The sequence below is a fragment of the Vitis vinifera genome, chromosome 15 (genome assembly GCF_030704535.1).
Source record: "Vitis vinifera cultivar Pinot Noir 40024 chromosome 15, ASM3070453v1".
NCBI lineage: Eukaryota > Viridiplantae > Streptophyta > Magnoliopsida > Vitales > Vitaceae > Vitis > Vitis vinifera.
This window is the reverse complement of record NC_081819.1, coordinates 9,054,676-9,073,184: the sequence shown is the minus strand read 5'-3', so window position 1 is coordinate 9,073,184 and position 18,509 is coordinate 9,054,676. Positions and strand designations below refer to the sequence as shown.

Sequence of the window (18,509 nt, the reverse complement as noted above, 5' to 3'; positions counted from 1 at the left end):
CTACTGCAATTGAGAGTACAAATTCTGCAAGTTCTAGGGAGTCATCTCAGTTCGGACAAATTGTCGGTGTTCATTCTGTGCAAGGGTCTGAAGTTGCTACAATTCCTCCTGCTTCCTGACAAGCTCGACAGTGTTGAAGGAATTCTTGAAAATCTGAAATATATCTGTGAGCAATCTTGGAAAAATTCGGGCAATCTGTAGGTTCTTCACCTGCTCTCGTCACTAAGTTATCCCATTCTTTCAGATACCTGGACTTGCCACTTCTGATTTGCTTGGAGATCATCAACAAGAGGGCGATCAAGGCAAAGTGGGCCAACTGATTCGTATTCATGTTGGTCAGATGTTAACCTACTGGTATGTTCTGTCGAACTGAGCAACACTATATTGACCCTCAAATCTGAATTTTGTAACCTAGATTCAGAATCAGCAGCATCATTAGAGTTACCGGCAGTGGCAAGCCTTAATTCTTCATTGCTCCATGTATCCATCAATAGCCTTGTTTTGGTTGCATCTTTAGTCTGATATCTTTAGGCTATATGTTGTGGCCCACATTCTGTTTTAGCTCAGGCTAGAAACTGATAGAGTGTACTCTCTAGCGTATTCCAACACCTTGTCTAGTTAAGATCCATGATATTAAATGTCAACCGCCAATCTGAACTTCTGTAGGTGAACACGGATAGCTGCAGATCAGATCAAAACTTTGGAAAAAAAAATCTAGAGATTTGAGATATCAATGCCAAAAAGCTTTAATGGCGTTCATAAGTAGAACCATGTGAAAGATATTTCACGTTGGTGGATGAAAAGTTCCCTTGCTCGTCAACAATTTCTTTATTTGCCTAGAATTCCAAGTCTAAAACCCTTCTTTCATGCTTATTATTCCTTGAAGTCCTACCAAATCTTACCTGAACTGTTAATTGGATACAAAAGAGGTATATCAAGGTCTTTAGATGCCATTTTCATGTCCATGAACTGATGAAGGTGAGCTTCCTTAGGCTGGACAGACTTTGTAGAAACTGTTTTATTTGCCCATTGTCTCTGGTTTGGTGGGAGAAGAGCCATGATCGTCTGAATTAGATGGAACTATTTTCTGATTTGAAGGATGAGTTTCTTTCTAGCAGATCCAGACATATTCTCAGAAATAAGCATGATGTGCCCATTGCATCTAAATCAACAAGATCAACTGTTCTTATGGGCATTTCTGTTGTATGGTTATAGATGCAGAATGTTAAAGTGATTTTGGATGGGCTTTCTAGCAAAAACGTGAAGATCAAATGGATACCGATTATTCAGGCTCTTGCTTCATATTTCTTTTGGCTGTTTTTGGAGCCTGTTTTCATGAATTTGCATCTATGCTAATGATCCCTTTCTCAGATTCAAAATTCAGAATTTATGGGCCACTTATGAAACCTCCGTTTTTGAACTCCTCCCAATTGATCAGGCTGGTCAGGTCGGAATTGCTTGAAGTATTCAAGTTCTTAAAAAAATCAGGTTGTCTACTAGTTCCTTCCACTGAAAATTCATCCAGGAAATGCAAGAGATTTTTCATGACTGCTGAATACCCAGCTAATTTTCGCTTCGGTGTTAAAAGAACACATGCAACAGACATAAGAACCTCACTAGCTTATGTCTCTGGTGGAGAGGAAGAAGAATCTCCTGTCTTGAACTGATCACTATTGTCTTTTACCAGTTCAGGGTGCTGACTCTCTAAAAGATCCACCGAGACAGAGGCCTTCTGTCCACTTAGGTCAGCATCGTTTTCAGTGGTCATTAAGGTCGGCTCATCAGTTATCCTATGCACCATTTTCAGTAGAAACTGCTTCATTTGCTCTGGAATATGTTCCCCTAAACCAGATTTGCTTTCATTAATAGGAACGGTAGCTTCTTTGCTTGGGGAAGTGGATGGAGGATGACAAAGCTTTTCATCAAAATGGTAACTGTGTCTTAATTTCAGTCTGCGCCGCCATGCACCTTCTGTCTTATCAAATTTCCAATGTCTTAAAACCATAGTTTATGACAGTAATTTTTAATTACAAAATTTCTTACAATTTGCCATTGTCGATTTAAAATTACTTTTTTTTTACAAATTATCCTTAATAAATTTTTTCTTTACGTCTGTTTTAAAATTATATATATATTATCTTTATTTTTCATATTTTCTTTGAATTGAAAAAATAATTTTCCCCGTATTCCCATAAAAATTATATATTTATGGTAAATAAAATATTTATTTGTTTTATGAAATTTATCACATATGACTTAAAGAAAATTATTTTTTCATATTATTTTTAAATTTTAAAATAATTAACTAAATTATTTATATTATTTTAAAATTTTATATTTTCATATAAACATTAATGTTAATAATTATAATTTTAGGTTACTTCTTAATAAGTATGGTTTTATGATTATTACGATAAAAAATTTTTAAAAATAATATTAAAATCATAATACTATTAAAATATGGATGAACTAAAAATAATTTTGAAATTATAATTACTAACTGTGGTTCTAAGGAAAATTGTAAAACCACTGTGATTTTAAAGATATTTATGAAACTTTTAAAATCATAATCACCAAAGGTGGTTTTATACACTTCAAAAAAAAAATTCATATAGATGCTTATATGGATGCAAAAAATTAATTTGACAAATATTTTAAGATGGGTACTATTTTTACTTATTTTGGACTTACACTCCGGGTCTTGGCAGCAAAAGTTGTTCCTGTCGCCAGAGAATAAGGGTTGCCTCTAGGGAGCCACTGCCCTCGACTCCAAGTGTACGGTTTAGTATGGTCCATGTGGTCCATGTGGAGGTTTAGTATGGTCCCCACCATATCCTTTCCAGACTATTTACACCAATTATCATCCTTATTTAAAATAAAATAAAATAAAAACACACATTTATGAGAATTTCCCCCAATTAATTTTATATCATTAAATATCCACTTTTTTATTTTTAAAATTTTAATTATATTAAAAATAAATGCAATTTATAATTTTTTTATCATTTATTTTTTTGAGAAGTAGAAATTTTTGTGTTCAAAAGAAAAAAAAATTAACAATTAAATTGTTTTTATTTAATTATATATATATAATCAAAATGAAATAAGATAATAACCGAAAATAACTTGGAGTAAAAAAAAGGGTTCTTTGATTAAAAGTCCCATTAGAACCCAATTTTGGAAATTTATTCCCAACAAATAGGCGGGTCTCCAGGTTCAAACTCATCAATAAAAAGAACCCACTTCGGCCTCCTGCCAGTCCCCAAACTTCTCACAAATTTGTCAGACATCTCCCTTATCTTTGTTTCCTGAAAACAGAACAAATCTGGCTTGAGTTTCCTAGCCACAGACTTAATTACCTTCCCCTTATCTGGATCATGCAAGCCTCTAACATTCCAAGACAAAATCCTAAGCTTCATTTAGGAATTACAGAAATTTGCCTACCCTCATTCCTAACCTCTGCTTCCCTTCCCGCAGCGCCGTCATAATTAATGGTGCTAATGAGCTTCTTCAGTTCTCTTTCCTTCCTTGAACTGGACATGGTACCCCTTTTACCAGCCTTCGACGCACTTACAGAGCACCTCCTACTCTCAATTTCCACAAGGATTCTCATAATGTCTTCTTCAAACCCTTCCACCGAAACACCGACATACTTACAAAACCAAAGGAATTTTTTATTTGCCCAAGGGGATCTCTCCGCACCTATTTCTCCTGCTGCAGAGATTTCAAGAGAAGGCAGTTCCTCTTCTGAAAATTCCTTATGGTCATGCAATCGAAAAATTTCTACATCTCGCTCTCTTAGGGACTCAGCCCCTCCCTTCAGGGGGATAAGCCCTTCGTGATTAGGAAAAACAATAGACCGTCCGTCTTTAAGAATCATGCGCAGCGGCTCCTTCACTCTCTCACTCTTCACCGGTTCGTTAAGCACCTCCTCTGCCTCCCTTGTCCAGGAATCCCATACAGAATCCCCTAATCCAGAAGAAGTCCCAGAAAGGCCCGCAGTAACCCCCTAAAGTAGAAAAGGGGTACGTACCTGATTCGCACCCCTCCGTGGTTGCTTGAACAAGTCCAAGTGCCGGAGGGCACATCTCTTGCGTCGTAATCTGTTGGAGAACCCCGGCTGACGCTTCCTTTGTGAGCCCTAGTGAGCTTCCCGCCTCGCCCTCTTTAGAAGCACTAAGGGGAAATACGTGAGCCTTCCCTTCCTCTTTTTTATCTCTTTCCTGCAGCTGGATTTTTTGGGCCCAAAGTTTTCATCCCCCAGCCCCACTTTCTTTAAGATAACCAAGCCTAATTTATTATTATCCTGATTGGACTTCACCGAACATGCAGGCCCACCAACTAAAAAAAGCCTCCCTTTTAGACTCCAGCCCAAAAACAGTCTCGCCCTAATGGCCCACATTCAGACTCCCCCTCCTTGCACCTGGGCTTCTCGACGCCTAAGTCCAACGTTAAAACACTTAGGAACAAGTGCACTTTTTCCTACGACAGGAGTCTCATTCACCGTAAAGGCATCTTTCGGCAGCGCCTTAGACGCTTGACCCTTCCAGCCTTTTTGGATGGGATTGCTTGATTTTCCAAGGTACCACTCCAACGTCTCCATCACCTTTAGCTGCAGCAGAGTCCCCTAATCCACTCGAGCCCTCATCCACACGCACCAAGGCGCGTGAAATAATCCTCTTCCTGCAAATTGGGGTCCCTTCTCTCCGCCATCAGTTCTCCCTTGGACTTTGTAACAGCATCCACCTGTAGGGCCGAAAACCGAGCTTTGACCCAAAATAATGCTTTTAAAAAAAAAAATCCAAAAAATAAAGTGGTTTTGAAAATAATGCCCGAACTAATGCGTCTGTGCCACATAAGCTGCCAGGTCATAAAACCGTAGTTGGTAACTACGGTTTTATTTTTCTAAAGTGTTTAGAAACCGTAGTTACCAACCACGGTTTTAACTTTTAAGTTTAAAGCCGTAGTTGGTGACTACGACTTTGACTTTTTTTTAAAATGGTCAAAACCGTAGTCACCAACTGCGGTTTTAACTTTATATATATTTATATATAACTTTAATTTTTTTAATAAAAATATTATATTATTTTGATTTTAAATATACTTATTTCATTATTTTAAAAATTATAATATACGAAATTAAATAATTGATATTTTTAATTTGATATAAAAATATATTTTTAAATTTTATTAAAATAATAGGCACTATATTTAATATAAATATAATTAATTAATTAAAATAAAATATAATAAATTATATTTATTTAAAATAAATAAATTATAAATGCCTATTTAGAAAAATAAAAAAGTAATATAAATTATTATATTGATATAGAATAAATAATGTATTAAAAAAAATTTACAATCTAAACCTCCAATCAAAATAATTTTGAAAAATTGAACATTCACATGATTTAAAATTTGAACTTAAAAAATTGGTTTTAGGTTTAAATTTAAAGTTATGATCACCAACTACTATTTTGACTATTTAAAAATAAAAATAAAAAATCATGATTACCAATTACAGTTTTGTGATGTGAATACCTACATGAATACGACACACATCACATTGAAAATTATTTTGAGAATAAAATTATTTTATGAATTTTCTGTTTTAACGAAATCATTTTTGCCCAAAACTCCCATTAGTACCCAATAAGAAACATTTTTCCTATTATCAATGAATTTACAAAAATATTCCAAAAGCATTTTCATATATTTACCAAAACAATTAAACTAAATAGTGAATTGATTGGAAAAACAAAAGTATTTTCTTTCTACAATTGTATAGTTTAAGAAGTGGAAAAACAAATTATTTTAGGTTGGCATTTTAAGTTTAACATTTTAAGTCTTTCCATTCCATTTTGATCCCATTTTGAAAGGAGAAAAATGGAAAAAAAAATTTTAAATAAATTTATCATATTTTAATTTAAGTTCATAATATTATATCTATATGATAATAATTTATTTATATATTTAAATAAATATGCTAAATTTTAAACTTAAATTAAACTTTTATATATATATATATATATATATATATATATATATATATATATCTCTGTGTGTGTGTGATATTATATACTATTTACATATAATATATAAAAAATTATTAATTAATATAATAATTTATATTATTTTTTTCTCCAAATAGGCATTTATAATTTATTTATTTTAAATAAACATAATTTATTATATTTTATTTATATTTAATTTTAATTAAATAATTATATTTATATTAAATATAGTGTCAAATGTTTTAATAAAATTTATTTATATATTTAAATAAAAATGTGATAAATTTTAAACTTAAATTAGACTTTTATATGTGTGTGTGTGAGAGGTATTATATACCACTTATATATAATATATAAAAAATTATTAATTAATATAATAATTTATATTACTTTTTTATTTTTCTAAATATGCATTTATAATTTATTTATTTTAAATAAATATAATTTATTATATTTTATTTTAATTAATTAATTATATTTATATTAAATATAGTGCCTATTATTTTAATAAAATTTAAAAATATATTTTTATATCAAATTAAAAATATCAATTATTTAATTTCGTATATTATAATTTTTAAAATAATGAAATAAGTATATTTAAAATCAAAATAATATAATATTTTTATTAAAAAAATTAAAGTTATATATAAATATATATAAAGTTAAAACCGCAGTTGGTGACTACGGCTTTGACCATTTTAAAAAAAAGTCAAAGCCGTAGTCACCAACTGCAGCTTTGACCATTTTAAAAAAAAGTCAAAGCCGTAGTCACCGACTACGGCTTTAAACTTAAAAGTTAAAACCGTGGTTGGTAACTACGGTTTCTAAACACTTTAAAAAAATAAAACCGTAGTCACCAACTACGGTTTTATGACCTGACAGCTTATGTGGCACAGACGCATTAGATCGGGCATTATTTTCAAAACCACTTTATTTTTTGGAATTTTTTTTTAAAAAGCATTATTTTGGGTCAAAGCTCCCGAAAACCACACCGAATCTTCCCACAACAACGGGATAGAAAAAGAAGCAAAACCCGCTATCACTTCCAGCTTTCCGTGCACCTCCTTACCATTGTTTTTAACCAGGATTCTAACCCATTACATGTTGCGGGAATATTTGGTCTCATCATCCACTGCTATGCCCTGCAAGCATCCCTACCTTTCTGAAAAACTCCAAGTCCCAGAATTGTAGAGGTAGGCCTGGAATTCTAACCCAGGAGAAATCCCTCTGGAAGTCCGTCCGAGAGCATCCTACTGTTGGAACCCACCAATCTAGAAAGCATTATGGCATATTTATCTGTGAGGTAGATTTATATCATCAGTAGCACAATGTTTTTGTCTCTAGTTGGATGGAGGATAAAAAAAAAAAAAGCATGTCATGCCTAATCATTTGTCAAAAAGAGAATGGTGTGTTGTATCTTATTGGACATACTTAGAAGGTTTATATATCCATGCTTTAAGGATAGAAAAATACACACCAAGAATGGACCATTCACCAGGAAATCATTAAATGCTCTATGACTAGTGATACGATCTCATACATATTAGACATGAACACCAAGTTAGGAAAAAAGAAAGTGTATTTAACAATAGAACTGTCATCTATTAACTAGCTGGAACAGCATGCTCAGCTAGGTAGAAACACTTGTTGAAGAGGTTGAAATTAATTTGTGCCTAATCATTTGGCAGATATTTGTAAAGTTAAGGGTAAAAATGCTAGCTACCATTTGGGGCTCTTTCAATTAAAAGAAAAACTAGTAAAACTAAAAAAAAAAAAATTAATTATTGTATGAAAAGGATGAAATAATCTCCACAACTATAAAGTTGTGGTTTTCCTCTTCGACTTTTAGATCTGACTGCATTCTCCTGCCAGCAACAAATATATATGAGGACTCATTCCATTGTTTCATGCACTACACGTATAGTAGTAGCTAGTAGGTTTTACTTTCTCCAACAAAAAAATAAAAATCCATTTTTCTTGTTATAGGGGAATAAATTTCATTGTCCATTTTCATTATCCTACTTTTAATAGTGAAGAGACCTCATTTCAAATCAATATAAAGATAATGAAAACAAAATATTCTATAGGAGGCAAAAAGTGAGCTAAATGGTTAACAAGAATATACTTCTTTCTGAACATATAGAAACTCCAAACATCTATGAGTTAAATAGGATTCAAAATTTACAAGGGTTCGAAACCCAATTTAGTAAAAACAGAACACTTGAGTTGAGAGGATCCCATCCTAAAGTACTCATAATCATCTATCAACTCTCGATCAGGTTCTTTGCCTCCTCTTCCTGAACAACCACACAAAATCCAGTTAGTCTTTTATATAAAATATAAGAAATGAAAATCCAATCCTCTCTTCCTGAAGGGTAAAAAATCATATATTCAAAACTTCAATTCAAAACTCTTTTAAGTGTATTCCAAAATATTTGATCAGAACTTACTTCATCAATCATAGCCTTCCATTTTCACCACCTTCCTTTGCAACTTGGATTAACAACACAAAGTGCTCTTAAATCAACCATGAATTAGAATACTAGAAATACCAGAAATAGAGGATATAATGGCATGGGGTTGGATTCATTCTTCAAGGACACCCCCAAGTTTGGAATCATTTACTCAATAACACATTTGAATTGATAAATAAGCTAGAATACAAGATCATTATTATACAATAAATGGCTGAGTGGAGGGATAACAACGTACACTTAATAATAAACAGGATAAATTGGACATCAAAGATGCAAGCAACTTGAAGCGCATCAAAGATGAACTAATTAAAATAAATTAGACAAAAGATATTCCAAAACATTACTTCATCATCAAATGTTCCAAAACATTACTTCATCATAAAATATCCTCTTTGGTGCTCTGATTTCGTCTAATCCTATTATTATTTTTTTTTTCTAACAGCAACATTACCTAGAATATAATGTATAAATTAGTGATATACATGTAAAAATTTTTATATGCATATGGAAAACACAGGAACACAACTCAACCGAAGAAAGCCTTATCTCATAAATCAAGTAGTTAATTGCATTAAAAAATATATATATAAAATGGATGTGGCTAACTTATACTTTATATCATAAAACACTTATATTCACCAAAAATATGGTGGAGTCTATTGCTCCATTTCAATGCTTCATGCATTTCACATATCATGAATGTACACAACAAGATACCCAAATATTCCTTAGGAAGATACTGTTCCAAAACTAAGTGTGGTTAACTAGTCACATTGTTCCAACAGAAGACATGCCGATACATAACAAGCAAACCTAAGCGACACAACTAATTGAGCCAACTTGCAAGCAACCATGGGTTGGTAACAGGATTAAACAGCTCGTGGCAGCTTATAAATGTTTTCCTTTGCACCCTGTTTGGTTGCCAAGAACAAATAAGGAAAATGAAAAAAACTAAATAAATACAAATTTTAATGAAACCTCAACCCAACTAAGCCAAATGGAGTGGTGTTAGGCTCAATTTGAGAAGTTCTAAACGAAAAACCTAAACATTTTCTTTCCCTAAAATTTTTGCAACAGCCAAATAAATTCATGGAGATGTATATATATATATATATATATTGTGAATTCAATTAAATAGAAAGTAACAAAAGCACTAAGCATACAAAAAATGGAATGAATTGCTTTTAGTCTTACAAGAATTCCCAAAATAAACTTCCTTATGTTCTTTATAAAACAGCAACAATGGTCTGACAAGAGGAATTAAAAAAGATAAGTAATGGAAATCGAGTTTTTTTTCCTTGGGGAAAAAGAGAGAGCAATGATGGGAATGTGGGAGGGTGGACCTGAGAAAATGCCATGAGAAGCACAAAAGTTTTAAAAATTGGAATAGATTATTGGGTACTCACATTCAAGAGATTTCTACGAATCCGAATCCATCTATCTCCGCTCCACTGTAGTGAGGTCGAACACGTTTTACCTTAAGAGTTCTCTTCTAAAAGGTTCCATGTAGTTTCCATTTTCTGGCTACTTTTCCCAATGTTTTTTTTTTTTTTCTATTTTGTCTCTATTTCTCCTCTGTCAGTCCATATTCCCAAAGAAAAAGAACAAACAATAATCCTCACTAATTGCCAAGAAAAAAAAGATCAAACATTGATTTCATAAAGAAAAAGAAACAAATCAAGACAAATCAATAGTGGTTAAAGGGCAAAATTAATGTTCCACCTTTCAGCTTACTTCTCTTAGCTGCCACTCTCCCAGCAACCAAACAGAAATCCCAAAAACCCATAACACGGATTGTTAAAAAAAATATTGGCCAAGAAACAATAGCAAGAATATCATCGACAATTAGGTAAAAAAACATACCAAATCCATAACGAAACAAGCCGGAAAAGTTCAGAAAAATTCTGGGGAAATTTAAGGAACGGGAAAGGGGAAAGCAACCCAGAAAATGAAAGGAATTACCTAAAGGTCGTAGAAAAAACGAAAAGGATCTCAGCCTCAGTAATGGAAAAAACAGAACAAAGAGGAAAAGTAAATCCTTCAAAGAAAATTTTGACTATTATTTTCTAGGTAACCAAACAAAGAACCCAAGAGAGAGCGCGCTTACTTTGGGTTCCGGGTTATTCTGAGCATGAGGTGGGAGCCGTCGTCGGCGCTAGTGGAAACCAGAGTGAAGAGGACGAAGGTTACCTCTTATTTTTGTTAGGGTATCGAGATTTTCCGAGCAATTACGGCTTTTCAGATTTTCTTTATTTTTTGGAAAAGTGGCATCACAACGACATCAAGACCGTATCCACAGCAGATTCACAGATTTCATCATCACGAATTTGGTTTAAGGGATTTTTTTTCAGCATTCTGAAGAGGATAGGAGAGATTCTGGAGGGTTCTCGTCAACAGCAACACTCCCACTTCATTGGTGCAGGATCATCAGAGCTTTGGGGAGGTACAAGACCATTGGGAAGATCATAACGGCCACGCTATCTTGATTGGCAGTTCATCTTCATTAGTTTATCTTCAGGAGTGCGCAGCACCGGCAGATCAGAAGACCATCACTGCACATTCATTTTGGATCATTCATCATTCATCATTCATTTTTTTTGGTGAGGGGAGCTATCACCGACTTTGGAGGGCAATATCGAGAGGATTCTGGACTTTTCTTTGAAGAGGAGATCATCATATACCGAGGGAGAATTCTGGCGGTTTTTGGCTTTCATCTTCTGGCCGGAAAAGAAAGAAACAGAGAGTGGAAGATCGATCTTGAGAGAGGAGAAGTTTTCATCTAGGCGTGAGGATCGATCTGGAGGTTTTTCATCTTTCATCTTTTGGGGATCTTTTGGCCGGAAAAGAAAGAAACAGAGAGGGGAGGATCGATCTCGAGAGAGAAGTTTTCATCTAAGCTTTAGGGACTGCATGACGAATTCTGGAGGTTTTTCATCTTTCATCTTTCGGGGATGCCGGAAAAGAAAGAAACAGAGAGCGGAGGATCGATCTTGAGACAAAAGTTTTCATAGGGGACTGCGTCACGGATCCAGTTGGAGGAGATCACTGCTATCGACCATCATCACCAGTTACGAGTGGAGGAGATTGACACAGCGACAGTCTCCGGCAGAAGCAAGATTTCTGTCTGCATCACCCCTATTGGATCTGAGAGAGGAGTCATCAGACCCACGTATCACCATTCTTGCGCCCACAACAGTTCATCAACGCTGCGTTTCCGGATCAGGCACCAGACTACGCATTGGTTCATCGCCATCTCGAACACCGCCTGCAACTCTAAACCACCACGCATCGAGGAGCATCTGAGGATCATAACAACACCGTTTCGATCTTTCGTGCAAACTGGACATCGCACGGATGTCTTGATCATCTCTCTCTTTGGGTTCGCGTGGACATCAACTTCTTCATCATCATTCAGCATCACCTACCGATTTTGTAGACGCACACCATCACTTCAGATTAGCGCAGCTTCATCACGACATCACATCAATTCACCATCGGCGCGTCATTATTAGTTCATACTCTTTTATAAAAAAAAAAAAGCAATACTAAAATATATTAATACTAGTACTATGATGAAAATAATGTTACCGATGCTACAAGATACTATACCCAAATGTTCATAATGAAAAGAATAATGATACAAATGATTCCACAAAAGAAATCGTATAAAGCAAATATTTACATCCAAACAGTGATAACTAAAAGTCTGCAATTGCTGACTGGTGAAAATTGAAAGCCCAGCATCCGTGGTAAGCATCCAGAATTAGTGATTTAAGTGATGTCAATTGACATAATTTTTGTAAACCACTGTCGGTTACTAATGTCAAGGACCAATTTAAGCTCTCAAGTTATGTAAACAACATGGGTAAGCCAGTGCTTTGACCCTAAAAGAAAACAAGAAAACACGTGGGGGAACACCCTCGGCACCCCACCCACCCACCCAACAGTACCCACACTCACACACCAACACACACATACATAAAAATAAATAAATAAATCAATTGGTGAATAAATTAACAGTAAATTGACTTTTTGTTTCATCAATACAAACTATATCTGTACTTTGAGAGTGCATTAAAGCACTAATAACCTTCCTTCAACATATCTAAATTTTTTAGCACTCCAGTCTTTTTGCTCTCTTCCAAATTTTGACAAGCATATTTTCTTCTTTCTCTTTACATTTCCCTCGAGCCTTTGTCCCCTTTCTGGCCTCATCTTTTTTATACAGGCCATGATCTCTAGCTCGAACCCCTTAGTCGACATTACCAAGAAGTTGCCAAAGGCATCCAGTTCACTTTTCGGCCATCTTTAAGAGAAGGAAACCTCCTTTGGATCATTTCCTATCTCCTCACCTTCTTCCCTTACAACCAAACCCGTTGAGCCTTCCTCTTCATGTTTGAGCTGGCGACGAACCAATGCATGGTCTGGTGCCTGATCCGGAGACGCAGCGTTGATGAACTGTGGTGCGAGCAAGAATGGTGATACGTAGGTCTGATGATCATGGCTTTAGCACCTCTCTCTCAAATGCAATAGGGGTGATGCCGACAGAAATCTTGCTTCTGCCGGAGACTGTTGCTGTGTCAATCTCCTCCACTCGGAACTGGTGATCATGGTCGATAGCAGTGATCTCCTCCAACTGGATCCTTGACGCAGTCCCCTCAAGCCTAGATGAAAATTTCTCCTCTCTCAATCGACCCTCCCCTATCTGTTTCTTTCTTTTCCGGCCAAAAGATCCCTAAGATAAAAGACGAATAACCTCCAGAATTCGTCATGCAGTCCCCTCAAGCCTAGATGAAAACTTCTCCTCTCTCAAGATCGATCCTCCCCTCTCTGTTTCTTTCTTTTCCGGCCAAAAGATCCCAAAAAGATGAAAGATGAAAAACCTCCAGAATTCGTGATGCGGTCCCCTCAATCCTAGATGTAAACTTCTCCTCTCTCAAGATCGATCCTCCCCTCTCTGCTTCTTTCTTTAGCGGCCAAAAGATCCCCAAGAAGAAAAACCTCCAGAATTCGTGATGCGGTCCCCTCACTCCTAGATGTAAACTTCTCCTCTCTCAAGATCGATCCTCCCCTCTCTGTTTCTTTCTTTTCCGGCGAAAAGATCAAAGCCCAGAATTCTCCCTCGGTGTATGATGATCTCCTCTTCAAAGAAAAGTCCAGAACCCTCTCGATATTGCCCTCCAAAGTCGGTGATAGCTCCCCTCACCAAAAAATGAATGATGAATAATCCAAAATGAATGTGCAGTGATGGTCTTCTGATCTGCTGGTGCTGCGCATAAACTAGGGAAGATGAACTGCCAATCAAGATAGCGTGGCTTTTATGATCTTCCCAATGGTCTTGTACCTCCCCAAAGCTCTAATGATCCTGCACCAATGGAGTGGGAATGTTGCTGTTGACGAGAACCCTCCAGAATCTCTCCTTATCCTCTTCAGAATGCTAAAAAGAATCCTTTAAACCAAATGCCTGATGATAAAATCATTGAATCTGCTGTAGATATGTTCTTGATGGTGATACGATGCCACTTTTCCCAAAAATCAAGTTTCGAATTAATAAATAGATGATCATAAGATACTGAGATGGGAGGATGGAGAAAACTGAAGTTAAATATCTGATGATAGAACTGAAAATGATCAAATATCCCCAGCCGGTGTGTCATGATCATGATGAGTTACAGAGACTGATAAGGCAGTGATGATAAGAGCTGGTCTATGTGTGGCTTTGATGAGTTGCCATTCTTCTAGAGAGATGCGGTGCACATATGTAGAAGACGACTATGAAGAAGGCTTCTCTCCTCCGACTGATGGCGCGCCTGTGAAGATGATTCTCCCTGCTAGTGGTGGAGACGCACGTCTCTAGAAAAGATCTAGCTTCTGGAAAAATCCAGAAAAACTCCAAATGTGTACCGATGACGATGATAAATTCCTGGTGATCAAGGACGATGAGCTGAAGAACTCCTGCCAAGAACCCTCGAGAATTCCCAAAGCCCTCCTGATCTGATCCTGTCATGCTTGGTGTACTTCTCTAACAGGTATCATATGCATTCTCTCCCTTGTTGCCTTTTTGAAATGCTGTTTGAAATGGTCTCCCTTTTTGCCTTTGTGAAATGCTGTTTGAAACCCCATCAAGAGTCCTCCCAAAACCAGCGCCAAAAATTCCCCGACAAGTAATAACATAAACAAAATTCGAATATTATGTGGGGATCAACATGCAACATTAATTTTGTTTTTTTTTTATTTCTTCTTTCTTCATTTTATACCTTTTGGATTTTTTTAGAATATACTAGTTACTCATTCTCAAAATATTTTAAATTTCATTTTTTTTCACTCTTTCATTTTTTTTTAAATATTTATGAACACTTTACATATAAAATAATAATAATAACATATAATAAATCATTAATGAGAAAAATATAAAAATAAATATATAATAAAGAAATTGAATTTTTTTACTTAATATTCACCATGGTTTTATCTTTTTTTCTTGATTAAAATGTTTAATATTTTTTATTAAAGAAGATAAAAACTTGGTTGAGGTTATACCATTTTCATTTGTTAAAATTTTTAATTTTCTTATTATATAAAATAAAAAATAAAATACAATTTTCACAAAGAATTTGTATTTAATCATTTATATTAATTTTCTTTTAATTTTATTAAAAATTAAAAATTTTGCATATCTTACCATAAACCAAAGAGCAGTGATATATTATTCCCACTACAGTGATACTTATAATACAATTCAATGTTTTTTTTTTGTTTTTTGTTTTAAATATAAAGGTGATACTTTTTTTTCCTAAAAATTCTAACATGCTATTATTGTTTAAGTTTCTCATTTGTTGCTTCAAATTTGCCTATTTAATGGAGATGGCTTTTCATTTTGAAGGTTTGGGCATGGATGCTCCAAGGATTGTAGAATCTTCAACAGGTAAAAATTCTTTCAAGCGATTACAGTTTATGTTTCTTATTTGCTGCTTCAAATCTGTCCATTCAACTGATGGCTTTTCATTTTGAACGTCTGGCCGTAACTGCTTTAAGGTTTAGTGAGCATCTTCAACAGGTAAGAATTCTATGTTGTTTCGTATAGTAATCTTGAAATCATGCTTGGCATCAAATAACGCATGAGTATACATCAATGAACCACCTCTCATCGTATATACCATAAATTCATTTCAGCCAAATGTTCTTATCAATTTTTAGAAATCCAAGGTGAGGTTGCCATAATTCAGCCAAATGTTTTTACATTGGGTATGATTGGATTGTTTGTGCTAGGTGTTTTGTTATTTCAATATGACTTCAAATTAATTCATAGATTATTCCTCGGTCAGAGTACTTAATTTGCACAGTGTGTTATAGTTTCTTATATTTTATATAAAGCTAAATAAAGAAGAAAACAATATATTCGAATTGGAATGAAGTTCAGATAATGATTAAACAAAAAAACTAAAGAAAAAAACTAAGACAAAACCTAGAATGGCATCCCAAGGAAGAGAAACCAAAGGAACAAATGAGTAGGCTTAGATAGAACTTATCATGACGTTAGAATGATGAGAAACCAAAGGAACAAAAAATAATATCACATAGAACCTACAATGGTGTCCCAATGATAAAAAAATCAAAGAAACAAAATATTAAGTTTAGATAAAACCTAAGATGGTGTCAAAATAATCAGAAACGGGAGGAACAAAGAATAAACTTATATAGAACCTGGATGGTGTCCAAAGGATCATGTCCCAATGATTAGTTACAAATGGAAAAAAGGAATGAGCTTAGATAGAACCTAGAAAGCTATCCCAATGATGAAAAACAAGTGGAACAAACAAATGAACTTAGATAAAACCTAGATGGCGTTCCAATGATAGGAACAAAAGGGATGAAGAATAAACATAGATAGAACCTAAGATAGTGTCCAAACGACGAGAAATTAAGGAAAAAACAATTAACCTTATATAGGGCCTAGGGGGCGTCCCAATGATGACAAACCCAAGGAAAGAATGAATGACCTTAGATAGAACCTATGATGTCGTCCCAAAGATGAAAAACAAAAGGGAGAAAGAATAAACTAGATGGTGTCCAAACGATGAGAAACCAAAGGAATGTCCCAATGATGAAAAACGAGTGGAACAACCAAATGAAATTAGATAAAACCTAGATGGCGTTCCAATGATAGGAAACAAAAAGGATGAAGAATAAACATAGATAGAACCTAGGATGGTGTCCAAACAATGAGAAATTAAAGGAACAAACAATTAAGCTTAGATAAGCCCTAGGGGGCATCCCGATGATGACAAGCCCAAGGAAAGAATGAATGACCTTAGAAAGAAGCTACGATGTCGTCCCAAAGATGAGAAACCAAAGGGAGAAAGAATAAGCTTCCATAAAACCTAGGTGGTGTCCAAACAATGAGAAACCAAAGGATCATGTCCCAATGATTAGTTAGAAATGGAAAAAAGAAATGAGCTTAGATAGAACCTAGAAAGCTGTCCCAATGATGAAAAACAAGTGGAACAAACAAATGAACTTAGATAAAACCTAGATGGCAATCCAATGATAGGAAACAAAAGGGATGAAGAATAAACATAGACAAAACCTAGGATGGTGTCCAAACGATGAGAAATTAAAGGAACAAACAATTAAGCTTAGATAGGCTAAGGGGGTGTCCCAATGATGACAAACGAAGGAAAGAATGAATGACCTTAGAAAAAAAACCTACGATGTCATCCTCAATATTAGAAACCAAAGGGAGAAAGAATAAACTTCCATAAAACCTAGATGGTTTCCAAAAGATGAGAAACCAAAGGATTTTGTCCCAATGACAAATGGAAAAAAAGAATGAGCTTAGATAGAACCTAGAAAGCTGTCCCAATGGTTAAAAACGAGTGGAACAAACAAATGAACTCAGATAAATCCTAAATGGCGTTCCAATGATAGGAAACAAAAGGGATGAAGAATAAACATAGACAAAACCTAGGATGGTGTCCAAACGATGAGACATTAAAGGAACAAACAATTAAGCTTAGGGGGCATCCCAATGATGACAAACCAAAGGAAAGAATGAATGACCTTAGAAAGAAGCTACAATGTCGTCCCAAAGATGAGAAACCAAAGGGAGAAAGAATAAACTTCCATAAAACCTAGGTGGTGTCCAAACGATGAGAAACCAAAGGATCATGTCCCAAAGATTAGTTACAAATGGAAAAAAGGAATGAGCTTAGATAGAAACTAGAAAGCTGTCCTAATGATGAAAAACAAGTGGAAGAAACAAATGAACTTAGATAATACCTAGATGGCGTTTGAATGATAGGAAACAAAAGGGATGAAGAATTAACATAGATAAAACCTAGGATGGTGTCCAAACGATGAGAAATTAAAGGAACAAACAATTAAGCTTAGATAGGGCCTAGGTGGCGTCCCAATGATGACAAACGAAAGAAAAGAATCAATGACCTTAGAAAAAACCTATGATGTCGTCCCCAATATGAGAAACCAAAGGGAGAAAGAATAAACTTCCATAAAACCTAGATGGTGTCCAAACAATGAGAAACCAAAGGATCATTTCCCAATGATTAGTTACAAATGGAAACAAGGAATGAGCTTCGATAGAACCTAGATAGTTGTCCCTATGATGAAAAACAATTGAACTTAAATAATACCTAGATGGCGTTCGAATGATAGGAAACCAAAGGGATGAAGAATTAACATAGATAAAACCTCGTTTGGTGTCCAAACGATGAGAAATTAAACGAACAAACAATTAAGCTTAGATATGGCCTAGGGGGCATCCCAATGATGACAAACGAAAGAAAAAAATGAATGACCTTAGAAAAAACCTATGATGTCGTCCCCAATATGAGAAACCAAAGGGAGAAAGAATAAACTTCCATAAAACCTACATGGTGTCCAAACGATGAGAAACCAAAGGATCATGTCCCAATGACTAGTTATTAATGGAAAAAAGAATGAGCTTCGATAGAACCTAGAAACCTGTCCCAATGATGAAAAAAATGGTGGAACA

The 18,509-nt window shown here is 34.8% G+C and overlaps 1 long non-coding RNA gene across 1 annotated transcript; it reads right to left on the bottom strand.

Annotated features, from left to right (window-relative positions):
- Window positions 1–8,118: 8,118 nt before the first annotated feature.
- Window positions 8,119–12,342, bottom strand: LOC100854387 (uncharacterized). Its single transcript, XR_787693.3, has 2 exons — window positions 8,471–12,342; window positions 8,119–8,317 (listed from the first exon to the last, which is right to left on the bottom strand). It is a non-coding gene; the product is annotated as an uncharacterized LOC100854387 (long non-coding RNA).
- Window positions 12,343–18,509: the final 6,167 nt, after the last annotated feature.